The sequence below is a fragment of the Puma concolor genome, chromosome A2 (genome assembly GCF_028749965.1).
Source record: "Puma concolor isolate L17-30 chromosome A2, mPumCon1.1.hap2, whole genome shotgun sequence".
Lineage (NCBI taxonomy): Eukaryota > Metazoa > Chordata > Mammalia > Carnivora > Felidae > Puma > Puma concolor.
Window position 1 is genome coordinate 9,494,588 of NC_141668.1, and position 27,881 is coordinate 9,522,468.

Here is a 27,881-nt window from a genome sequence, read left to right on the forward strand (position 1 = left end):
AAATTGAAATAAATTTAGCTGTCCTGAGGATTAATATTCCAATGAAAATACGAACTATCTCAGGATATCTTCCCTTGAAAGCTATCACTTTAATATACAGAAAAAACATTTTATTTCCTGAGAATGACTACTAAAAATTAGAGGAAAGAGAATGTTAACGTATTTAATTATAAAAAATGTTAAAGCTTAAATATAATTTTAAAAATTATCTATAAAATATGGGAAAAATCTATATAGGAAATGTGTAATTATATTGAAAAGAATATGCTATATAGCAGCTTTAAAATCAATAAACACTTGAAAATGAGAATGTACAAATACATCATGGGTGAAATCAAGTTTGCTAGTTTTTTACATGATTATACAAAACAACTTAGCAGTCATGGATATTAAACAATACACTTAAATGATTGAAAAGTACAGAAATCACCTCACTATGCACAAATGACAGATCGCAGAACTTTCTAGAGGTCAAACTTAATATATTTTTATTATTGTTTTGGGGCATTCATATTTTCTATATATTGTGTCAATATGCATTAATTTCTGTTTTTCAGAAACCCATCTCAATGAAAATAAATATCACTATGCTATATCTTTATCAGTGCTTTCAGTTTTTATCAGTAAAAATTGTGAGAAAACTAGTTTCTAAAGCATTATTTTATTTTTTATTTTCATTATTTTTTAAATGTTTATTTATTTTTGAGAGAGAAACAGAGTGGGAGGGGATGGGAAGAGAGAGAGGGAGACACAGAATCTGAAGAGGCTCCAGGCTCTGAGCTGTCAGCACAGAGCCCCACGCAGGGCTTGAACTCCCAAACCTCAAGAACATGACCTGAGCTGAAGTCAGACACTTAACCAACTGAGCCACCCAGGCGTCCTTATTTTTTTATTGTTTAATTTAAAAATGTTTATTGATTTTGAGAGATACTGAGAGAGAGAGAGCAAGCCCACACGCAAGTGGGGTAAGGGCAGAGGGAGAAGGAGAGAGAGAGAATCCCAAGCAGGTTCCACACCCAGTGTGGGGCAGAGCCTGATGTGGGATTCAATTTTATGAACCATGAGCCGATATCAAGAGCCAGATGCTTAACCAACTGAGACAGCCAGGCACCCCTGTATTATTTAATTTTTAAACACATTCTGACAGTGCCATTTAAGAAAAATTCTAAATGATTTGCATTTAAAGTATTCATAATCCATGCTGGGTGTTACTGGATAGCTTTGCTCTTGTATTACTCATTGTGTTTTCTGTTTTGTACAATATGGCTACTATTTTGCTTGCTTTTAATCACTTCACTGGTATCAAGTGAAGGCTTTAAGGATATTCAACGCTACTGCTTTTGAGAATATGCATAGACCCATGTATCTCTGAATATTACGAACAATAAAACTCTCCCCTGAGCCCCTACCCTAGGCATTGTGATTAAATAGCCTCAGATAAGGTGATCCAGAATTACAAAGTTTCATTTCTATAGTATGATCTCTTCAATTTGAAGCTATCTATTCCAGAAAGTCTTCATTTTGTATTTAAGTACACACAAGTTGCAAAGTTAGCAAAAGTCATTCCAGATTTAACCTACATCAAAATTCAATACTCAGTTCAAGTTTTTTTAGGCAGGATTGGCTCATTTGTATTTGTGAATTTTCAGGCATCTTCCTGTCAGCTTGAGTTTCTTAGGACATTCGGGAGTTTTTTCTTGATTTTTGAAAATTATGGAAAATCTTTCTGTTGTTTTCCGCATTGGAACTAGAAGCTGGCTTCTCTGGAATTAGTGAATGGTAGCTGTTTCTCCTCAACATCTTACAGATATTTCTTCATTATAAATTGTCATTTAGTAGTGGGCAGAAATTTTTTGTATAATTTCTTTAAAAATTTTTTAATAAACATTTGAGAATTTGTAATATACCTTTCATCCGTATTGGACACTTTTATGTAATTATTATTTTTTTCTAATTCACAAGGATGGGATGAGGTTAGTTATCATGATTTATTTTTCTTGAAACACATAAAGTTTTCAATAAGACCACTTTAAAGTCTGTTTTATCCCCCAGAAAAATTTTTCTAGATTGTAAACCTTTCAAAAGAAGACATCTTGTCTTATCCACCTTGTGTCTTCAAAGTCCAACATGGTGACAGACATATTAGCAGACCCAAATGTGTTACTGACCACTATTTCTAGTATATTTTTATTACTATTTCCGCTTTATTTATTTTTTTTTACCTGGTGATGTATTTGGATATCTATTGCTGTCCTTTGTATTTATTTATTTTTCATAATTTTGGATCTCTTTCATTATGTTTTACGTCATTGTTGACATCACAAAATGGAACCTCACATCATTCACTTAATTTCTACAGTATTTCTCTCTGCCATGAATTGACTCTCCCCACTGTGGATTTTAGATGTACTTAGCAGTTTTAGTTTATTCATTTATTTGTCTTTATTTTAATCTCATCAGGATTAATCTTTTTTTAGATGTTTGTTTATTTATTTATTTATTTGTTTATTTATTTATGAGAGAGCGCAGAGGAGGGGTGGGGGGTGGGGTCAGAGAATCTGAAGCAGGCTCTGTGCTGACAGCAGAGAGTACGATGTGGGGCTGGAACTCATGAACTGTGAGATCATAACCTGAGCCGAAGGACGTTTAACCGACTGAGCCACCCAGGCGCCCTTCATCAACATTAATCTTTATCTATGAACTTATTTAACAAAAGCATAAATTGCTATTCCTTAATTTCCATTATTGTGAGACTTTTCTTTCTTTACAGCGGCATAAGTAATGAATTTGATGAGCAAGCATGTCCCTGGGATCATGATGCTGCTGTTCTCATACTGGGGAAATCAACATATGCGACTCAAGAATATTCAGTGGCAAACTAAACATAATCAATGGTGGCTTCTGATCTTTCATACCAGTCTAGGATATTGATCCCCATCTCACCCAAAAAAGAAATAGAAGATGCCTAAATAATTGAAGACTTTGATGAAAATCAGGCAGGGCCTTAAGACAATTTTATAAATAAAGCTCCTTTATTTTATGGTGTCTGCATACAGTAAAACATTGTATTTGAGGAAAACATTGCCATGTTCAATGAATTTCAAAATTTTGAATCTCTAAGAAAAAACAGACCACATGTAATTTCACATCCTGCTTTTATAAATAAGGCATGGGAAAGTAAACTCACACATACTGTTTTTTGACAAAATCATTACTGTTTTATTGGCTTTCCCTATAGCAAGTACATATTCTATTGGTTCAGGAACTTAAAATCCAGCAGAATTAGAATTGTTCTACTAATGTTCTAGAAATGTCCACTGGATGGCAGTTTAAAGAGAACATATTTGGCCCAAAAATCTGGAAGGATTTTTTTTCAAAGAGTTCCCTGGAATTTAGTCATTTCTAAGAATTAGTTGGCTAGTAATAAAAATAATTTCTTATAAACATTTCTTGAAAATTAATTTTGCTCACTTCATAGCTTCAACAGATTTAGAAATATCATTTAAAAATTGCTAGTTTGGCTCTGTGCTGACAGGTCAGAGCCTGGAGCCTGCTTCAGACTCTGTGTCTCCCTCTCTCTTGGCCCCCCCCCCCAAACATGTGCTCTGTTTCCCTTTCAAAAATAAATAATAAACATTAATTTTTTTTAAAAAAAGCTGCTGGTTTATTATGCAAACACAAAGCCAGAAATTTGCAAACCTGTTTCTAAGACATTTCTGAAGGTATTAAAGCCTTGTGAATCTGAGGATTACGTTTCATTCCCTGAATCCTTTCAGGCACCAGATTAAAATACAATAAATCAAATCATAAGCCCTCTGTGGGTATTGAGATTTCAAAAATGACAAAAAAGTATTTACCCTTCTACAAATATATAAATAAGAATAAGAAAACCAAGGATGACTTTTTTTTTTTTTTTTTTTTTTTTTTTTTTTTTTTTTTTTTTTTACTTGTAGACCTAATTGTCAACAAGATTTTAGAAAACAGGTTCCTCAAGCCTCCTGGTTGGGATAATGAGGGAAAGCATAATGAAGTGACAATGAGTTCAATATCTGGCCTCTGTATTCAAATTCCAACTCCATGGTTGAGTAAGAAAATTCGGCTCAGGTAAGTTATTTAAAAAAAATTTTTTTTTTCAACGTTTATTTATTTTTGGGACAGAGAGAGACAGAGCATGAACAGGGGAGGGGCAGAGAGAGAGGGAGACACAGAATCGGAAACAGGCTCCAGGCTCTGAGCCATCAGCCCAGAGCCCGACGCGGGGCTCCAACTCACGGACCGCGAGATCGTGACCTGGCTGAAGTCGGACGCTTCACCGACTGCGCCACCCAGGCGCCCCTCAGGTAAGTTATTTAAATTAACTGTGCCTCAGTTCTCATATTTGGGAAATGAGAGTTCTGACTTCACAGAGTATTTGTCAAAATTAAATAAGCCAGTTCCTGTAAAACACTAACAAAAATGCATATAACATATTTAATCTCAGTAAATATCATACATTTTGTTATTGCTGCTACAATCTTAGCATAAAGTACAAGAGGATTCATTAAAAACAAGAATAATGAGGGGCGCCTGGGTGGCGCAGTCGGTGAAGCGTCCGACTTCAGCCAGGTCACGATCTCGCGGTCCGTGAGTTCGAGCCCCGCGTCGGGCTCTGGGCTGATGGCTCAGAGCCTGGAGCCTGTTTCCGATTCTGTGTCTCCCTCTCTCTCTGCCCCTCGCCCGTTCATGCTCTGTCTCTCTCTGTCCCAAAAATAAATAAACGTTGAAAAAAAAAATTAAAAAAAAAAAAACAAGAATAATGAAGAACTGATTTGTTTTCTGTTTATTGAATATTAAACATAATTTGAAAAAATGTTCATTAACATGATATATCAGAGTTGCCAATATTTTATATAAAGTGATGCACTTAATTTTAATTTTTAAAAGTCAAGAATAGTTTTAAATGTTCTAGAAAAGGATGGAAGTAGAACTCCTTTTCTGTGCCAACACCTATCTGCTGGTAGTAGTCACTAGAATTTGTGAGAAGAGTTTCGCTTAGATTGACTCAAGTTTGCAGTGATTGATGAGTATCCTGCCACAGGACAATGGAATGGCAGCACAGAAACTGGCTTATCAAAGCTATTGATATATTTACCGGCCATTGTGTTTCCTCCAACAAACGATCCATCTATCCATCCATCCATCCATCCATCCATCCATCCATCCGCCTACCTACCTACCTATATTTTAATTCCAGTGTAGTTTACAGTGTCATATTAGTTTCAGGTGTACAATATAGCGATTCAACAATTCTATACGTTACTCGGTGCCCATCAAGATAATCCCCTTCACCTATTTCCCCCACCCCGCCTCACCGCTCCTCTGGCAACCATCTGTTTGTTCTTGATAGCTAAGAGTCTGTGTTTTGGTTCCTCTCTCTCTTTTCCCTTTGCTCATTTGTTTTGTTTCTTAAATTCCACATATCATACGGTATTTGTTTTTCTCTGACTGGATGGTTTCAGGTTTTAGGATTACACTCTATAGCTCCCCCCATCTTGTTGCAAATGGCAAGATTTCATTCTTTTTTATGGCTGAATAATGCTCACATCTTTATTCTTCTATCAATGGACACTTGGGCTTCTTCCATAGTTTAGCTATTGTAAATAATGCAGCAATAAGCATCAGAATGCATTTATCCCTTCAAATTATTGTTTTCATGATCTTTGGGTAAATATCCAGTAATGCTATTACTGGCTCTTGGGTGGTTCTGCTTTTAGTTTTTATGAGGAACCTACACACTATCTTTCACAGTGGCTGCACCTGTCTGCACTCCTTCACAGTGGATGAGGGTTCCTTTTCCTCCACATCCTTGCCAACACCTGTTGCTTCTTGAGTTTTTGTTTTGCATGTGCCTCAAGATGAGTGATGTAGAGCATCTTGTCATGTGTCTATTGGTTATCTTTATGTCTTCTTTGGAGAAATGTCGGCTCATATCTTCTGCTTATTTTTAATTGGATTGTTTTTTTGGGTTTAAGATATATCAGTTCTTTATATATTTTGGATACTAACCCTTTACTGGATATGTCATTTGCAAATATATTCTCCCATTCAGTAGATTTTCTTTTAGTTTTCCTGGTTGTTCCCTTTGCTGTGTAGAAGCTTTTTATTTTTATATAGTCCCAATAATTTATTTTTGCTTTTGATTTCCTTGCCTCAGAAGACATATCTAGAAAGATATTGCTGTGGTCAATGTCGAGAAATGACTGCCTGTGTTGTCTTCTAAATTTTTATGGTCTCAGGTCTCACATTGAGGTCCTTAATCCATTTTGAGTTTATTTTTGTGTATCGTGGAAGAAAGTGGTCCAGCTTTATTTATTGCATGTAGCTTTCCAGTTTTCCCAGCACCATTTGCTGAAGACTTTTTCCCCATTGGATATTCTTGCCTCCTTGGTTGAAGATTAATTGACCATATAATCATGAATTTATTTCCAGGTTTTCTATTCTGTTCCATTGATCTATGTGTCCATTTTTATGTCAGTACCATTTATTGTGATTACCACGCTCTGTAATATAACTTGAAGTCTGGAACAGTGATGCCTCCAGTTTTGTTTTTCTTTTTCAAGACTGTTTTGGCTATTCAGGGTATTTTGTGGTTCCATATAAATTTTAGGATTGTTTGTTCTAGTTCAATGAAAACCGCTATTGGTATTTTGATAGAGATCGTACTAAATCTGTGGACTGCATTGAGTAGTATAGACATTTTGATAATATTTCTTCTTCCTATCCATGAGCATGGAATGTCTTTCCATTTTGTTGTGTCTTCCATTTTTTTTTCATCAGTGTTTTATAGTTTTCAGAGTACAGGTCTTTCACCTCTTTGATTAGGTTTATTCCTAGGAATTTTATTATTTTTGTGCAATTGCAAATGGGGTTGTTTCCTTAATTTCTTTCTGCTGCTTCAGTATCCCAACAAATATTTATTAAGCAGTTATTACAAGGCTACGTTGGTTCTTGGTTTGAAAAGGAGATTGAAAGCAAGCCAAAGCCCTTTCCTTAATAAAGCTAATATTATATTGGAGAAGACAGGTATTAAACAAATGAACACATAAAGTTCACACAAGATAAATGTCATAAAATAAAATCTATCCAAGTGAGGTGTTAGAGAGATTAGGGATACTTTTCAAAAAAACTTTATTTATTTTGAGAGAGAGAAGAGAGAGAGAGAGAGAGAAAGAGAGAGAGAGAGAGCACAGGCATACAGGAAGGGCAGAAAGAGAGAGAGAGCATGAGAGAGAATCCCAAGCAGGCTCCCTGCTGTCAGCACAGAGCCCAATGTGGGGCTCTATCTCACAAACTGTGAGATCTTGACCTGAGCTGAAATCAAGAGTCAGATGCTCAACCTACTGAGCCACCCAGGTGCCCTCAGACTAGGGATATTTTGAAGTGACAGCCAAAGCTTCTTTGAAGGGAGAGGTTTGAATGACAGTAGTTGGGGGGAGGGAGGCTCATGTAGATTAGCAAGAAGAGTAATCTAGAGCAAAGGTGATGAGGCAGAAAAATGCTCTTCTCAGAAGATAAGCATCAGAAGCCTGACTTACTTAGACTCAAGTGAGAAGTGAAGAGAGAAGAAATGATGTCAGAGGAACAGACCCCAGCCAACTTGTGAAGGACCCATCATAGTGAAGAGCTTCGATTTTATCCAGAGGGTGAAGTTAAACTGTTAAAAGAGTCTTTCAAAGAGAAATGACAGAGCCAGATGTATGTTTTTGAAAAGATTACTGCCTCCTAATTCCTACTTAGATTATCTACTCCTAAGGTATTGTCAGGACTGGCATAACCTCATTAACAAAACCAGCAATAGTACTCAGAGAGGGTGAGGGGACACAGGAATCTACCTTGGGATTTCCTAAACTACTAGCAAAATGAATGGAATTGTGGATAATACATCATCACTTTTTCCCTGACTCCAGTCTTCTCCCGGGGCTCTCTGCTGGCCAAATTCAAGGAGAAACTTGAGGACTAAGTAAGTCAATCAATGTAACTCACGGAAGCCAGCTCTTGACTAGATATGTGAGTGAAATGATAAACAGCAGATCTGGATGAATAAATGGAAGACGTCTACAACTCAGAATAAGGTGGCAAACTTTGCATTAGCAGGTGTAATAATTAAGGACCGTGAACAAACACCACAGACACACTCCAAAATCAAAAAGTAAAGTGTGTCTGCAGGAGCCATTTTAACATGCAAGAATGAAGTTGTATTTTATTAAACATTTGATTATGCATTACCTCAAGTGTACAGATAATAACCAAAAATGATACATGTGCACCTTAAAACAATATACCGAAGAAGAGTAATTAATGAAATGTATACTGTGAAGAGGGATAGCTTGGTTTAATAAAAACAGTTCATAGAATTTTCAGTTCTCATTCTGCCCAGGTAATGAACTGAGAATCCCCCAAAACAGAATGACTATTGTGGAAGGTGACATCATAAAAGGCAAGTTGTTTTCAAATAATCTTGCCCTATGCGAATCAAGTAACCCAAAAGGCACTGAAAGCTATACAATTTTAAATTTCATCCCTATCTTAAGGAAAAATAATATAAAAACAGGGAGGGGGACAAAACATAAGACACTCTTAAATATGGAGAACAAATAGAGGGTTACAGGAGGGGTTGTGGGAGCGGGGAATGGCCTAAATGGGTAAGGGGCATTAAGGAATCTACTCCTGAAATCATTGTTGCACTATATGCTAACTAACTTGGATGTAAATTTTAAAAATAAAATTAAATTAAAAAAATAAACATATTTCATCCCTATCTTTTTAACAGCTGAAAAAAATTAGTCTATACATTCTCTTTATTAACTTTCATGTTCCTGTTTTTGAATGCAGTGTTTTTTTAAAAAATTTTTATTATATGAAATTTATTGTCAAATTAGTTTCCATACAACACCCAGTGCTCATCCCAAAAGATGCCCTCCTCAACGCCCATCACCCACCCCCCCCCCCACGCCCCATCTACCCTCAGTTTGTTCTCAGTTTCTAAGAGTCTTCTATGCTTTGGCTCTCTCTCCCACTCTAACCTCTTTTTTTTCTTTTTTTTTCCTTCCCCTCCCCCATGGGTTCCTGTTAAGTTTCTCAGGATCCACATAAGAGTGAAACCATACGGTATCTGTCTTTCTCTCTATGGCTTATTTCACTTAGCATAACACTCTCCAGTTCCATCCACATTGCTACAAAAGGCCATATTTCGTTCTTTCTCATTGCCACATAGTATTCCATTGTGTATATAAACCACAACTTCTTTATCCATTCATCAGTTGATGGACATTTAGGTTTTTTCCACAATTTGGCTATTGTTGAGAGTGCTGCTATAAACATTGGGGGTACAAGTGCCCCTATGCATCAGTACTCCTGTTTCCCTTGGGTAAATTCCTAGCAGTGCTACTGCTGGGTCATAGGGTAGGTCTATTTTTAATTTTTTGAGGAACCTCCACACTGTTTTCCAGAGTGGATGCACCAGTTTTGAATGCAGTGTTTTTATCATTCCTTGCTTGATATATCCAAGTCCTTCCTTACACGAAACACACATTAGGATACTGACATCTTCAGTCAGATTGAGCATATGTTAATTTCACCTCTTAGAGTTTTTAAGTTTAGTTATTTTTTGGTGGGGTGCCTGGGTGCCTCAGTTGGTTAGTCAACTGACTTCAGCTCAGGTCATGATCTTGCAGTGTGTGAGTTGGAGACCCGTGTCAGGCTCTATGCTGACAGCTCAGAGCCTGCAACCTACTTCAGATTCTGTTCTCACCCTCTCTCTACCCCTCCCCTGCTCACACTCTGTGTCTCTCTGTCTCTCAATAATAATAAGTAAACATTAAAAATTTTTATTTATTTTTTGGTAATCTTTACACCCAATGTGGGGCTTGAACTCAAGACCCTGAGATCAAGAGTCACATGCTCCTCCGACTGAGCCAGCCAGGTGCCTTGACAATTCTTAGATTTTGATATCATCAATGAAAGCCAATGAAACTGGTTAAAAGTGAAAAGGTACCAACATATCAACAAAGGGAATGGTGAAATATGAAAAGAAAATAATTTATTTTTGTACTAAGCTTAATTTCTATTTAAGCCAGAGCAAGAAAAATGTGTGGATATACTAGAAAAAATGTTCTATTTCTTCAATAGACTTTCTGAATCTCTCACATTCTTTGGGTCAGCAATGCATAATGTATATTGGGTTAACATTACAATCACGTCAACATAAAAATGATGTAGAGGGTGATCCTGCAACCTAAGGATACATGTTTTAAATTCCATAGTCCTAGGATGGTTTCTGGCACAAATTTAAAGGTTCAGTAAATGGCTGTTGAAGGCATGAATAATATCAAAGGATCAGAACAGCATTTTGAGGCAAAATGAAGTTACAATTTTTCTAAATATCTACTGAAGTTTTAACCAAGCCAAATATCCTCATAGGGTAAAGAGAAAAGAAAAGAAATAAAGAAAAGAAAAGAAAGAAATTTATTTTACTATATAGTTTTAGTTGTTTTATGTAATCTCAATTGCACACTTTTTGAAAGTGGAATTGTAATCACAATAATGTGAAAAATAGGCTTTCATCAACAGGGAGTTGTTTTAAAAGGAAAAGATGGGAACAGAGTAACACGAATGACTTATGAAATCCAACTTAATGTATAGAAGAAGGGCATAGAACATGTCCCGTAGGGGTTATCAGCAATATATAAACGAGCAGGAAGAACATCACCACTGTTCTCTGGCCTGGGCAGATTCAGTGGTGCCGAGATGGACTGGGCTAACAGCTTACGATTTCTCTTCGTGTCAAATGATCTAAGTTGTCGGAGTCCCGCTCATCGGATTAGTTTCTTATAAGTTCTGTCAGGGCAGAAGTTTCTGGAGAAAGGGAAACAGGTAAAGAAATTGATTGCAGGGGCGCCTGGGTGGCTCAGTCGGTTGAGCGTCCCTCTTCAGCTCAGGTCATGATCTCGCAGTCTGTGAGTTTGGGCCCCGCGTCGGGCTCTGTGCTGACAGCTCAGAGCCTGGAGGTTGCTTCCCATTTTGTGTCTCCCTCTCTCTCTGCCCCTCCCCAGCTCCTGCTCTGTCTCTCTCTCTCTCTCTAAAATAAATAAACATTAAAAGAAAAAAAAAGAAATCGATTGCAATCGTTAAGAGAGGCCAAACCTCGGTTTGAGCTCTACCCCCCAAAAAAGGCTGGAATATTTTTAAAAGCCAGGGTGATGGGCATAGATCTTAGGCCACTTGTGTTCACTAATTGGCTTTATCACCCCCCAAAAAAGTAAATATTTTCTTCTCTTCATCACTGGAGGTAGTTTTATACCTTGAAGTAAGGGGCTCATCACCCGTCAGACCCCTAGTCTAAAACTGGGAGACGGGGGCTCTATAACCTAAGAGATGATAGCCTTAGGTTACAAAACAGGTCTTTTGCCAGTTTTACAAGATTTATATCTCATAGGTGCACAGCAAAAGATGTACAATTACAAGTTTTCTTTTTTTAAGAGTATTACTTATTTATTTATTTTGAGAGAGAGAGATCGCTATCAGGGGAGAGGCAGAGGAAGAGGGAGAGAGAGAATCCCAAGCAGGCTCTATGCTCAGTGTGGAGCCCAACTCGGGGCTCAAACTCAGGAACCAGGAGATCATGATCGAGCCGAAATCAAGAGTGAGACGCTTAACCGACTGAGTCACCCAGGCACTTCTACAATTACAAGTTTTCTAAAGTAGATACTCTAAGAAAAAGGAGCCGGGGGCCTGGAGTCGGGAAGAAGGCCGTCTGAAGCTTAGTCAGGCTGAGGGGAAGCTTCGGGTTTTCTTGTTCAATCCCTAAGGTAGAACCTGGTTAATGACAATGTCCTCTTAATACAAGAATTACTCATCTGAATCCCCTCAGGCCTGAGTGTGGGTAGAGAATCAAAATTCAACCACTCATGATTATTATGTGTACAATAAATCGCCACTTAAAAACTCAGTCTCCATTCATTCTTTCCTGCTTTTCTACCCTAGAGTCCACCTCTGCCTTTCACATCAATATTGTATTAGTCGGGTATTCACTGATTATAACACAAATAACATGTAAATTGACCATAGAACGAAATTGCCCAAGTTTTCCGTACGTGGACTTCCTAACATTGACGATAGATATAGAACAGTTCAAATCACACACGCGCATACACTGGTTAGGTCAATTCTAATGTGGAGAGATCGAGAAGGATGATAACATTATAGGCACTTCAAAATTAAATTCTTTGAGTCAAAAGAGTTAATTGGAACAATTGATAGTGCTCTCCGTTTTGTTTTGTTTTGTTTGTAAAAATTTTTTTCATTGTGAGATTCTGCAAAAGCAGAATGACACATTATGTTATCAAACAATTTTATTGCAAGAATCATGTTGAAATTTCAAAGATAATTTCATTTGAAAAATTAGTGTAGAGCTGAGATTTCAAACAAAATTCTGTTATAAATTGCTTGCTTTATTTTCTCTAGACAAAGTCCTAATGGACTCTCTTTTTCATTTAGTTATGTCACATTGTTTTCTACGACTTGTGAACTCACTTTAATGGACTTGCCCCCCCAGACTTTACCGTCAGTATCTTATACACACATGTCTACTTTCTGGCCTCAGCTTTCCACGTCAAACTGCACATCTCCATCCCGCACTGTCGTTTCTCCCCCAAACTAAAAAAGTGTGTCTCATTTTGGTGCATTGAATTGATGCTTTACCAATAAATCTACTGTACTTTCTGGTTTGGTTCTCCTGAAATGTGTGTAGTTCTTCAAAAAAAGAGAAATTCCTGACTTCATTTGGTGGCCCCTCCAAATCCTGACCTATGAAACGTATAGCATAATCCAGGTCCTAGAAAAAAAAATGATATATTTGTAACTAATAGTTTTTAAATGATGACAGAAGAAAAGATACTGCTCGTGTGACCTTTTAGAAATACGAAGTTACAGAGAAGTCACTAGTATCCCAACATTGGAAGAAAACCACGTACGAACAGGACATTATTTCTCTGAGATAATCATCACTGCCCCCTCCAACTATAATCATGGTACCTTGGTCCTCTGCCCTCACCCTCACAAAGGCTGTCATCCAGAAATTAGGAGACCCTTGATAGCTTCCCACACAAACTGTATGTGCTGTTCTCTGACCTTCCAATTCTTCACACATACCCCACTTCCCATCCCCTTGATCATAAATCAGATCCTCTGAGATCCCACCTCCAATTCCAAGAGAGTCACTGTCCAGCCTCTGAACTATATATACGTTTCAGACCTCACAATTAACCCTCACAAAGTACCTGACACGCAGAGAGTAACTAATTAATGTATTTGTTCAACAGATATCTGTAAAAACAAGAGAGAAACACAGTACATCCTTTGCAAGAACAAAAATAAGAGCCAGGGCAGGTTGGTGAGAAGAGATGAATTCAGAAGACATGAAAATAACAGAACAAATAACACAGATACTGCATGTCCAGCAGCAATGCGTTTTAGTTCCTTCTTTCTCTGTGATGAAATCTGTCCCCTGTTTAAAATTCTTACTGTGTGTGTGTAGGGAGGAGTGGGCGGGAGTGGGAAGGGTTATTTCTGGTGATATTTTAAACCACATCACGCACAGCATGAACAGTCACGCAAGAAAGTCATGGTCTAAATCCACCTGCTGCATTGAAAAAACATCAAGAATTCTCCAATGGTGGGAGTTTAAATCAACAATTACTTAAACGTTTTGTTAATCTATGATCTACCCAAGTATTAGGAATGAGGGGTCTGGAACGATTTCTCATAGGTGAGAATATTGGGAAAAAGCAATTAGTATTGGTAAGTAAAATATAAATGTTATGTTGGAGGAGCTGTGAATAAAGAATGTTCCCATTTGAAATAAAGATAATTCAAACTTGGTTAAAATGTGTTTTTCCCCTGACAATACTCCTGAGGTAAACAGAGACACTGAATCATGTGCCTAGCTATGACATTTGCTAAAATAATAAAGACAGTATTCTTAAGACCATCATTTAAGTACAAGAAAGAACTTCGCTCAACCTTTTATACCTAGAGTTCTTTTAAGATAGATGTTAAGCCTTCTAGCCATTCTCTCCTAATGTGCATACAATGGATTTGACAGTTATTTTGATATGTTTGGGATGCATTCATGCCTCCCAGCTAAGCATGTACTATTCAATTTGGAGGCCTTAAATAAGCTCTCAGTATGTTTGAGAGCTAATTAAAACTTCATTATGAGTACAACAGCCACACCACATTACTGGCTTGATAAGAAACCCAATAACTGGCAATGTCTGTGTAGTCTTTCAACCGACACTTAGAATTAAGTTGCATGGTGCCCACTGCCCCCTAGAATCTCTTTTTTAACAAGAACACAAAACGTAAGCATGGAACGTGGCGCTGACTTATGTTAAAAGACAAGCAGAGCCTGGATTCTGTCACATATTTTCAACATGTTAAACTTTTCTTTACAGCAAGAAAAATAATTATATCTGAAACACATATTTTCCAAGATTTACTTTTGGGGGAGGGTGTATATATAATTACCCTTTTTTTCTTGTGATATCTGTTTTCATACAGATGGATGGCATATCTTCCAATGAAGAATTCAATTTATAAAAAATGAATCCAATAATTTAACCTGTCCAAAAGGGAAGACAGATAAGCACTAATATAATTAACTCTCTTTTTTCTATTGATAAATCCAAAGTTATTTTTTAATATAAGCTAACATCCTCCCATCAGCCAGCATGGCTTCCAGGCAATTTTCACGCAGACATCCTGTAGTGTATTATAGGAATGTCAATGAACTTTAATATTATCTAGAACAAAACATAATTAGTAAGGAAATTCTTTGGGGAACAGCTAATGCAATGTATCAAGTTGCAAAGCAAAAGGCTTACAGTTCTGTGTTACTTGTTTAAACTTATTTACGCTGATAAAACATATTAGAAGCAAAATATCCTACCTTTTTTTTTCCAGTTTCTCCGTGTAAACAGATTACTGTCAATGACTTTGGATAATATTCAATTAAAATATAAATTTTATTAATTATGACAAAATAATAATGTTGCTATCTTATTGAAAAGATACTTTCTTGCAAATGAGAATATCAAAGGTTAAAGGTTGAAGTAATTGTCGTGGAAACAGATAACCTACAAAAAGGATGACAGCAAATAAGAAAATACTTCTTAGTGTCCCTCAATTCTCCTCTCAAAACACAGCAACTTATTTGATTGTGCCCAAGATACAGTAACTTTTCTTAGCTGTAACTATTCATATTAGCCCATCTTTGATGATCGAGTTAAAGTGGCTATTTATGAAGTGGCATGAATAAACAAAATTAATAAGTAACATTTAAATGCCCCTAGGAACTCTTATTAAATATTTCCAATATCTTCAATCAAAAGGTACTTAACGCATCACATATACATAAAATCACTCCTGAAATGCCTTGTTAATAGATGTGCCCTGTTGAGAAATTTTACAATTCATTTCAAGCCCTTTCATATATAAATCTTTAAAATGAATGAGTCTACCTACTCACATATATTTACCAAGATATGTATAACCTACCAATCTGTGAAAATTATGCTTTCTTAATCTTTCCCCCAACTCCCTCTATTGAATACATAACACAGCTGTATTTGGCATTATTTTTATCCCCAAATGCGAGTAACTACTACAGCCTAGAAAGCTCCTATTTTAATGAAGTAGATGAGGAAAGTTGTAATTCTTGAGAGCATTAGAACAGTAAAAAATATTAATATGCTTGTTTTTAAATAAAAATTATTGTAGCTATTATTAATCATGATTCCTTTTATTGACACAATGTCAAAAATACTCATTCTTTTTCATATTCTCAGAAAAAATACGTAGAAACTTAAAATTATGACTTATTGCAGAACATTTAATGCATGTCCCTTTAAGTTTGTTTGAGTGAGGAATGAGCAGTCTTTGTTTTCCACACGGGGATTAAAAAAGGATTATAAAATAAGCTTTTTTTAAAAAAAATTGAACATATAAATGTATTAATAGTAAGCGAAAGTCCTGCTTAAAACCATTTTCTCAATGCTTAAGAGCTTCCCCTGTATCATTCTAGATTTTTATATGCATCTAGAGATAAAATAATTTATGTTGAAATAATCATATATAATGCATAGGATATTGCAACTCTCTTTTTTCCCCATTTTATTATTTTTTTAAATTTTGTTAATGTTTATTCATTTCTGAGAGAAAGAGAGAGACAGAGCATGAGCAGGGAGGGGCAGAGAGAGAGGGAGACACAGGATCGGAAGCAGGCTCCAGGCTCTGGGCTGTGGGCACAGAGTCCCACCCACACAGGGCTTGAACTCACCAACCATGAGCTCACGACCTGAACTGAAGCCAGAGGCTTAACCAACTGAGCCACCCAGGCACCCCTCCCATTTTCTTTCTTTATTTTTATTTTATAGTTAAAATACAGTGTTGTATCAGGAAATTTTCTTTTTCTACCTAAGGCTATATCGAGGTCATGTTTCTATTGCAGTATATATATATATATATATATATATATATATATATATATATATATTTCTCATGTATTTTCAGCAGCTATATTATTTTCCACCATATGAGTATACTGTCACGTCGCAAACTTTTGCTGATGGACAATAGTTTCTAACTCTTCTCTATTACAAATAATGTTTCCTGGGGCGCCTGGGTGGCGCAGTCGGTTAAGCGTCTGACTTCAGCCAGGTCACGATCTCGCGGTCCGTGAGTTCGAGCCCCGCGTCAGGCTCTGGGCTGATGGCTCGGAGCCTGGAGCCTGTTTCCGATTCTGTGTCTCCCTCTCTCTCTGCCCCTCCCCTGTTCATGCTCTGTCTCTCTCTGTCTCAAAAATAAATAAACGTTGAAAAAAAAATTAAAAAAAAAACAAACAATGTTTCGTGAACATTTATGAAGACATCTGTAAGTCAGTACATGGATTTCTGTAAATTATATTTCCCAAAATTATACAGCATAAATATAGTGCTTTAGTGTATATGGTTATATGGTATGTATACATGTATATGTGTACAGATATGTACTACATATAGTATATATAGATATATAATATAAAGGGCATAAATGAACTATTTCATAGTTACACAGTGAAACATACTCAAGATTTCAACTTTTGCTTCTTCTTTAGCCAAATGCTGTAGGTAGGCCCAATGATACGTAGTCATGGAACTGACTGTCCGTGACAAACAAATGAGATAGCATTACGTGTTGTTTTCTTTCATATTTTTCTTTCTCTTACATTTTGGTTTTTAACTTTGAGAAATGCGTGGCAATGTTAATACTATTGCTAATTGTTTTTTTTTTTTAACTTGGCACTACAAAATTAGTGTCAATGAATCATAAATTAGTATTTGCTTTGTTATGGGCAAGAATTAAGCTATGAATATGTTCCTTTAGAATCTCCCCAATATTATGCACTATCATGCGCTGAACCATGAAAAAACAACTAAAAGGAAAGTTATTTTGGAAAACAATGGAAAATATTATTTAATTACAAGGGAATGTATAGAACTAGCTAACATTGAAGATTTGGAATCTTCATTTCCAATGGAAAATTTTACTTTCATCTTAGACTTTCCTCGAATCTGTATGTGGACTTCAGACACATCCGCCTGAAGCCACACCGATTTTTTATCGTTAAGAAAGTAAAGCAGGTACATGGGAAACCATCAGGGGAAAACACTACAATTCTATGAAAAGCACTAACGTCGGTAGGTAAGTAGATTGTGCTATTATGTTAGGACAGCACCTCAGAATGATAACGGAAATTGGTGAATTATCTCAGAATAATATATATAATACTACAAACTATATATGCTATATAAGAAATACAAGGAGAATAATGTGTCATTTTGAGCCCTCTGACAAACCAACGCCGAGGCAGTATTAATTATGCAAGAGTTGTTCTTAGAGGAAAGGGGTCACTGTTCATCCGCAAGGCTTTTGCCAGGTTTATACCTTGTGAAGGCACCTTCTCAGTCTGCGGTTTGTTCTTTCATTTGGTTAATAATGGCATGTGAAGAGGGGTGCCTGGGTGGCGCAGTCGGTTAAGCGTCCGACTTCAGCCAGGTCACGATCTCGCGGTCCGTGAGTTCGAGCCCCGCGTCAGGCTCTGGGCTGATGGCTCAGAGCCTGGACCCTGTTTCCGATTCTGTGTCTCCCTCTCTCTCTGCCCCTCCCCCGTTCATGCTCTGTCTCTCTCTGTCCCAAAAATAAATAAAAAACGTTGAAAAAAAAAATTAAAAAGTTAAATCAAGGGGCGCCTGGGTGGCGCAGTCGGTTGAGCGTCCGACTTCAGCCAGGTCACGATCTCGCGGTCCGTGAGTTCGAGCCCTGCGTCGGGCTCTGGGCTGATGGCTCAGAGCCTGGAGCCTGTTTCCAATTCTGTGTCTCCCTCTCTCTCTGCCCCTCCCCCCTTCATGCTCTGTCTCTCTCTGTCCCCAAAATAAATAAACGTTGAAAAAAAAATTTTTAATTAAAAAAAAAATAATAATAATGGCATGTGAAGAATAGACAATTCAATTTTCATGTATTATTACCAGTTCTTCTTTTACTGCTACTCCTCTTTGTGTCCTCATACACTGTTGACTATCCCAAGGTTGTGAATATTTTCTACGTATTCTTCGACAAGTTGAAAAACAATAGCTCCAGTGTTTAGGTGCAAGATGCATTTTTAATTCATTTTTATATACAGTGTGAAGTAAGGGTCAATGTGAATTTTCTCCATGTGAATATCATCATCCCAACACCATTTGTTGAAAAGACTATTCTCCTCCACTTTGAATTATGTTGGTGGCTTTGTTAAAACTCAATTATTCATATATGGGTGGTCTATTGATAGTTTTGTACTCTCCATATACATACATACATATATGCATACTAACTGAGGAAATGTATCACGTTCATTGATTGAAAGACACACTATTGTTAATTTGTCCATTCTCTGCAAATTGATCTATAGATACAATGTGTTTTCTATCATATTTCTAGCTGGGCTTTTTGGAGTATTTTTTATTTTTTTTATTTATTTATTTTTCAACGATTTATTTATTTTTGGGACAGAGAGAGACAGAGCATGAACGGGGGAGGGGCAGAGAGAGAGGGAGACACAGAATCGGAAACAGGTTCCAGGCTCTGAGCCATCAGCCCAGAGTCCGACGCGGGGCTCGAACTCACGGACTGCGAGATCGTGACCTGGCTGAAGTCGGACGCTTAACCGACTGCGCCACCCAGGTGCCCCTGGAGTATTTTTTAGATAAATTTACAAGATGATCTAAAAAAGTTTTTCACAACAGTTTTGTGTATTATAGGTTTTATACAGTTACAAGAAAATTTTAAATCATCTTGTAAACTGTAAAAGCCCTGCTAGAATTATGATAGAGAATATACTGTATCTATAGATCAATTTGCAGAGAATGGACAAATTAACAATAGTGTCTTCTTCAATCAATGAATATATTTCCCCACTTATACATACTTTGATTTGACACAGAAATATTTTTCAATTTTATGTGTATAAAGTGAGCAATATTTTATTATATTTGACTGTTAGTATTTTTTAAGTCTGATGATATTTTAAATAGTACTACTTTTATAATTATAGTTTCCAAATGTTTGATGCTAGCAACTGAAATTGAATTTTTTTTTTTTCAACGTTTATTTATTTTGGGGACAGAGAGAGACAGAGCATGAACGGGGGAGGGGCAGAGAGAGAGGGAGACACAGAATTGGAAACAGGCTCCAGGCTCTGAGCCATCAGCCCAGAGCCCGACGCGGGGCTCGAACTCACGGAGCGCAAGATCGTGACCTGGCTGAAGTCGGACGCTTAACCGACTGCGCCACCCAGGCGCCCCTGAAATTGAATTTTTTTTATTAACCTTGCTCGCATCCTGTTACCTTACTAAATTCACTCATTACGTGAACTGATGTTTTTTAAAGATTGAGTAGAAATTTCCAAATGACTAATCATATTACTTATGAATACAGACAAATCTAATTCTTCTTCCCCAATCTTTATGCTTCTTTTTATTCTTGACTGGCTACCATCTTCTGTGAATTACATGGTGACAACGTATCCTTTCCTTGTTTGCAAATCAAAGGGAAACCATTGTCTGTTATCATTAAATACTGCATTAGCCATATGTTTTCATGGATGCCCATTATCATTTTGAGATCATTTTCTTCCCTTCCTTTTTTTAGTTGTTTTTTTTTTTTTTGGTTGTGAAATGATCGTATATTGAAATAATTTCCCTTGTAGTTCTTTTTTTAAAGAGCTTTTTTTTTTCTTTTGAATTTATTTATTTACTTTGAGAGAAAGAGAGAGGGGGAGAGCAGGAGCAGGGGAGAGGCAGGGAAAGAGAGTCTCAAGCAGGCTCCTCACTATCTGTGTAGAACCCAATGTGGGGCTTGATCTAAGGAACCGAGAGAGAGAGAGATCATGGCTGAGATCAAGGGTCAGATGCTTAACTGACTGAGCCACCCAGGCGCCCCTCCTTTGTAGTTTTTAACTGGCTGGGCATTCAATTGCAGCATTATTGATGTCATCTATGATGTCATGAGGGTGGTGGCCATCCACACAGATTGGGCAGTCCCCAGGATCTTTTTAATGGTTCTGGAGAGTTCTCTAGCTAAAGATCTGTGCCACATTTGTAAGACAATGCTGACAATCTCATCAAAAGTGATATTTCCACTGTGCTTCAAGTTTTTCTGCTTCTTTCTGTCTCTTGGTTGTTCCTTGAGGGCTCTGATAATCTGGGCAGATGCAGAAAGAACCACTTCAGTCTGGGCCTGTCTGTTCTGAATGGTCAGTTTCACTCTAATCTTCATACCCTTCCAATCACCGGTTGCCTTGAGGATGTCATCACCAAACTTTTGTGGAGACAGACCCAGGGGCTGATCTTTGGGGACAGGAAGATTGGCACTGACTTTGCCACCTGTGCACCTCAGGTGTATGACTTTGATCTTGATGTGGTCAAACTTAGGCGGCATGGTAGAGGCAGCTGGTGTCGATGGATCTGGAATCGGGACGACCGAACATAGTTGTACGCTTGCTTCCTCTGAGCCAAAAGCCAAAAGCCACTTTTTGTTAACAGTTGTTTAATCATTAGTGGATATTGGATTTAGTCAAATGTTGTTTTTGTTTCTGTTATTGTTTTGCATCTATTGAGATAATCATATGCAGTGATCTGCATTGGTTGACTTATTAATATTGAACCAATCACACTTCCCTTAGATAAACCTCACTTAGTCATAATGTATTATCTCTATGTAAGTATTGTTGGATTTAATTTTCTAATTAATTTTTGTGTCTGTATTCATTATAAATACTGATATGTACTGTTCTTGTAATTTTTATCTTTCATAAATATTCTAAGTTTCTATACTCTTAATGAGGAGTGTCAGGGCATTGAACGACATTATATATTAAGAAAGGTACACATCTTAAAATGTGTAATACTAACTACAAAAAACGTTATCTACATTCGAGAACGAAAAACGGAATAAGAAAACACTATGACTTAATAACAACCTCAAGTCAATAATAAAGAGAGCAGAAAAAGAGGAAGAAAAAACAGCATTGAAAAGACCTTGATAAACATAAGCTTTTGGACATTCTGCTTAAGGTGGGCCTTGTATCTTGAATTAGTGTTCCCATTCTTCAATAGTTAACTCCTTTTTCCTTAATTAGTCTGCAAGGAAATGCCAGGAAGCATTTTGTCTTCAAACTGTCTTTAGAAACCCCAAATTGCCTAGCTCAGTATTTGGGAAATGGTATGTACTCAGGAAAGCTTCTTTGTTTCTTCTCAAGGTTAAATACTTGGTTGGTGAATTTCTTGTAACAGGGGAGGAAAGCAAACAGCATATTCTCTCATTAGGATTATATGTATTATATATTTTCATCCAAGTCTGATAATTCTTCCCTTAATTAGCCATCAGTGACTTTTATTGAATCACATTCTGTATTTAATTGGTATTTTTGAATTGAAGCTATTCTCATTTTACAAGTTAACTGTAGAAATACCTTGTGGACATTTGACTAATATTTTAATTAAGGCATAGAGTCATAGGAAAGACATACTTCTTATCTTGGAGAATTGTCACCTATTGATAAATATTAAAGTTTTTGGTAGTATGATTATGTAGTGGTAAATAAAGATTGCAAGCAAGTAATTATCTAATACTTTAAGGAAACTCCTCCTTTTACTTTATTTTCTTGTGTTGTTTATACCTCTATGTGAGCAAAACAAATCACTGTTCAGTACAGTCATAAATCCTTTCTACTGAAAGATATGTTTAAAGGTTTGACTATGTGGATTTTTTTGGTCATTGCTTTTCTTTGAAATCCAGGTTCACTGTTGAGTTTACACTTTCACAAAACTACTGATCTAAAGAAGGATTTTTCAAGTTATCAAATAATTATTTTCACAAAAAATATATTAAGCAGGACTCCTTAGTGAATTAATACATTCACTAATTATTTCCATATTTAAGACCACTGTCTAAGACCATATACATTCAATACAATAGCAAATAAGTGATAATCTGCATGCATTAAAGTTTACTCAAGCACAAGAGTGACTAGAACACTGGCTTATTTCTGAGTCTCTTTTAGACAATGTAGTAACTGGAGGCACTGGAAGGACCACACTATTCCCCAGAGTCTCTGCTATGACACTGTACCATGGAGAGCCATGTGGATTAGGGCCATGTTTGTGTACATGACTCTACTCAAGTGTAAGCATGTGAATGTATGTGTATGTTTCATAGAGTTTTGAATTCCTAGCCAAGTTAAGTTGAAGAAAATCTTCAGATAAAAAATGAAAATAGCATCTGATTAATAGCATCTGCTTTAGTCTTTGAAGGCTCTCTTTAAAGTCTTTGATAGACTGCCAACCAACATCATGTGTTTCCCCCAGGGTACAAATACAAATATTAGGAATAAATACCGCTCTTATTCATAAGGAATTCGAATGCGTTGCATGGTGAGTGTTACTATTTTTGGAAAAGATTCCCAGATTTCATAGGGCATTTGAGAACTATTAATAAAATAAGAAGTCATTTGTTACTGTTTCTTCAAGGGATTATGCATGATGATGCAAAAGATGGCAAAATACACAATCTTTTCATTTTTGTTTTAATTAGGAAAGACTCAAATGTCATAGCTTCTCTAATGCTACAAAATCCGAACATATTTGAAATTTCGCACAAGATTTAATTACATAATTCATTCAATATATCAAATGCATCATTATTTAATTCTCAAAATACAAAATTAATTATAATGGAATAAAAGGCTTTAATATGAGTGAATAATGTAAAGAATTGGCAGAGGGGAAACTTCTGGCTTCTAATAATCTTATCACTAACCATGGACCTTGCACCAAATCAATTATTTTACCATTATTTTTCCCAATATACAAACAGATAAAATGGGTGTGTTAGCCACTATCCACAGGCGGATGTTTCAAAGGATGAATAATTAAAAGAGTTCACAAGTTCCTTTTAATTAGAATGGTTACACAATTGCCAACAAATAGTAACTCCTTTATTCAAAATTGAATGTCCAGAGGTTAATTGATTTGCCAAGGTCTCAAGCATTATCAGCATACATCTAAATTCAGATGGCTAAATCCATTTATCTTTTAAATATTCATGAGGCACCAAAGTTCCAAAATCCAGTAAATTATGTAAAAGTATTTATTCTTTGTTTGGGCACATATAATTTCATTTTTTTAGCCATTTCATGTAGGTAAGTGAAGCAATGTAATACATCCCTGATTACCTTGGTAGAGAAGAAATATGAGGGCCACAGAATATTTGAGCTGAAGTTCATGTTTTAAAAGTCTCACTGAATGTTGATATTCTTCTGATTATAGTTTTTAAACTAGGAGAGGATTTTCATTTAATTACCTAATGCTTAGAGAGAGACTGACAATCTCCAGGTGTCAGGAATTTAGGCTTAATTAGAATAATACTAATAGCAGTGATTTTAATACATTAGTATAATACTTTATTCTTTACTAAAGACTTTCTGTCGATTTTATCAAGTAAGGCAATTTCATAAAATTGTTGTACACTTAAGAAAGCATCTCATTGTAAGATGATTATTACATTTTTGAGTTTTCATATACATTTAAGAAAATGAGAGATTAAGGAAAATTTGAAAATAAAGTGGCTATTCATATAATGCAAAAGTAAGCAAATAAAGAAGTTCACCCCGCTATTTTCCCATTTTATGAGTGTTGTATCAATGGTAAGTGTGAGAGCTGCAGGTCAGTAAGAAAAGGTACAAAAACAAGCTGATATGCATCATGGTTATTTAATCTTGTCATTCAGAGGTTTTTATTATTTTGGGGCTAATACTATTCTTGAGACCCTTGTGTGTGTGTGTGTGTGTGTGTGTGTGTGTGTGTGTGTGTGTATTTTAGCAGATGGGACTGACAATACCACAATGATAATAACAAATTATTTTTCTTGTTTCAAGAGATATTTTTGTGTTTTTTTTCTTTTTTTTTGAAGATTTCTTTTCTTTTAATTTTTAAGTAATCTTTACACCCAACGTGGGGCTTGAACCTACAACTGCAAGATCAAGAGTCACATGTTCCACTGACTGAGCCAGCTAGGCATCCCCAAGAGATATTTTTCATTTGTTTAAACAAATACTCTAAATGAACTTAGGTGTTTGAGTTTAGAAAATTTATTTAAACCTAATATAGCTGATAAATGTTCATACATTTAATATATATTTATACATTATCTTTTCAATCTTCATAGGATGACTAGAAGACAAAAAAAAAGAAAAGACAAATATCTTTCAGATAAATATGCTCCTACCTAGTTCATGCACTTATTGGACTATAGAAAGTTCTAGAACTTTCCTAAAACCAAATAGTATGTGTACAGTGCCTGACAAATGGGAGGATCTCTATAAAATGGAAATGGCCTTGTTTCCAGTCCATGAACTCTATTACCCTTAGATTCTTTTCACTGGTTCTCCTCTTAGTCTAACAAACACATTCAACTTTTCTCCTAATTTATAAAAAAGAAAGAAAGAAGTAAACCAGCCCCCCCCAGCCTCCTCTTGACTACCCCTGTCTTCTCCCCTACGCTTCTGTCTCCTGAGGGATTTCTCTTGCTCTTCCCACCCCTCTTTCATACCACCCCCAACTATTTTTTAAAGTAATTTTATAATCACATTTTTATTCTGATTAGCTGTAATCTTCATGAGGGTAGAGAATATATTTCTTTTATTGGCCATTGTTAATAATATCCTCTGCATGGTAAGAGTGAATTTGGCAAATAATTGCTGAATAAATGAACTCTCACCATGTACTTGTGTTAACTTGTGTTTACTTTCACAAGTACCATGTACTTGTGACTTTCTCAAGCATTGTTTTATTTAAAAATCTATTTTAGGGGCGCCTGGGTGGCGCAGTCGGTTAAGCGTCCGACTTCAGCCAGGTCACGATCTCGCGGTCCGTGAGTTCGAGCCCCGTGTCAGGCTCTGGGCTGATGGCTCAGAGCCTGGAGCCTGTTTCCGATTCTGTGTCTCCCTCTCTCTCTGCCCCTCCCCCGTTCATGCTCTGTCTCTCTCTGTCCCAAAAATAAGTAAATGTTGAAAAAAAAATTAAAAAAAAATAAATAAATAAAAAATCTATTTTACATTTTGGGAGATACACATCTCTAAAGGTAATCTCAAGCCTCAATTTATTACAGTCATTGAAGTTCCTCCTGTCTTGTATGCTGGTTTTCCTAGTATTTTTGACTAAATTTTTAAATATTTTGTTTTATTTGTGTTTTGCATGTTTTCTTAGCCTGTCAATTGAATTTAGATGCTTCTCTTTAATTTCTCATTGGCTCCCTCTTCTCTATTTATTCGGTGAGTGACCACATGCAATTTTTTCCTCTTCATTGATCATTCATGGTTTATGGCTTCTGTATCTCTACTTTCGGCCCCGATCTTTTCCCAGAGCTTGAGAATCCAATTTCTACCTGCCTGCTATGCACTTCCCCTAGATTATCTACTTTCAGTTCAGACCTGTGGACTCTCATCTTTTCATTCATGTCCTCTCTACATGAGAAGTTGCACATTTTGGTTGGTTTCCATCCAGCCCTCTCTTCTGTTTTTCCTGCCATCCTCTGTCTCAGGCTCTTAGTATTATCCCACAAGTTATTTCTTCATTCACTCTGATTCTGACTAGTAATTGCTTCTATGTCTTTCATGTTTCAAAGCTATAAGAGAGAGAAAAAAGCCTCTCTTCTAAGAATATACCTAGAACTTAGCTTAGAGAGTCTCATTGGTAGAAATAGTGAAAGTAATGATGGGTTTCAAATATAAATATTTATATTCCTTAAACTATTTGCATACATTTGTAACTTTGTTTATATTTACCTTTGCAAACACTCACTCTATAAATATGTACATAGTTTAATACTGGGCGGAGGGCACCTGGGTGGCTCAGTTGGTTAAGCTTCTGGCTTTGGCTCAGGTCATGATCTCACAGTCTATAGGTTCAAGCTGCAGGTAGGGCTCTGTGCTGACAGCTCAGGGTCTGGATCCTGATTCAGATTCTGTGTCTCCCTCTCTCTCTCTACTACTACTCTCCTGCTCTCTCTGTGTCTCTTTCAAAAATAAATAAACATTAAAATTTTTTAAAAAATTTATTTGTGGGGGGCACCTGGGTGGTTCAGTTGATTTAAGCATCCAACTCTTGATTTTGGCTCTGGTCATGATCTCACAGCTGGGCTCTGTGCTGACAGTGCAGAGCCTGCTTGAGATTCTCTCTCTCCTTCTCTCTCTGCCTCTTCTCCATTCTTGTGCACACGCTCTCTCTCTCTCAAAATAAAAAAAAAAAAAAAACCAAATACATTAAAAAACGTATTTTGGTTAAAAAAAGTAAAAGTGATTGAAGAAGGCAGGCCTTAAAGACTTAGCACCCATGCCTTGTGGAGGTGAGACCTGAAGACAACGTTTACAATTTCATATGGTAATAATTACTTTAAACTGTAGATACAAGATACTCATGTCTTAAAAGAGCTTTGAGGAGTTGCTGGGAGGGAAAACTTTCCTCAATTTCCCATTCTGTGTGATAGGTAGTGGCTGGTGGTGGTTGCCTGGAGATATATGCTGAAATGGCTTGTGAGGTTACCTCCAGGCTCAATGGGAAAGACTGTGGTAATCAAACAGTAATATCTATATGGGCTATATTCTTCTATATTCTGCATTTTTCACAGGGCTGTGAAGAACGGTTCAGTGTGGTAGCACTTTATTTGTTCAAACTAAGCTTTTTCAGGTTTCCATGTGCTACCTTATCTTGACATTTGGTAAATATTCACTGTAATAGTACTAATTATAATTTTTTTGCTGTGACTCTATCTCCATTTGCCCTGAACTGTCCATTTTCTTGATTTTCACTTGTCCTTTTAAAATTTTCTCTTATGTTACATATTTTTGCAGAAGGAACATATACCAAATATTGCCATTAACTATCATTCCATCTAGTTAATCTCAGGTTAATTCAATTATGATCCAACTATAGAATCATATTCATTCATTCTCATTCTCCTTCCCCCTCCCCCAATGATATTATTAATTCTGATATTCCAAACTCCTTTGATGTCTTTCTTATTAATGACACAGTTTGTCAATATTCTTTGAGGACAGGAGAATTACTTCTGGGTTCATCAACTAAAAACTAAAGCTCAGCAACATGAAAATGTTTGAATTACATTTATATAAGTTTAATCGCTTTTACCTCTTACTTGCAAGTTTATTTGCACCTTCAAGGAGCTAAAGAAAATTTCTAAAAATATTCTTT

At 36.4% G+C, this 27,881-nt stretch overlaps 1 protein-coding gene and 1 pseudogene across 1 annotated transcript in view; both read right to left on the reverse strand.

Annotated features, from left to right (window-relative positions):
• CNTNAP2 (contactin associated protein 2) overlaps window positions 1-27,881 on the reverse strand; it is a 1,981,254-nt gene that overhangs the window by 1,283,567 nt on the left and 669,806 nt on the right. The gene's annotated exons all lie outside the window — the stretch shown is intronic.
• LOC147582983 (large ribosomal subunit protein uL11 pseudogene) lies at window positions 20,279-22,321 on the reverse strand (annotated as a pseudogene).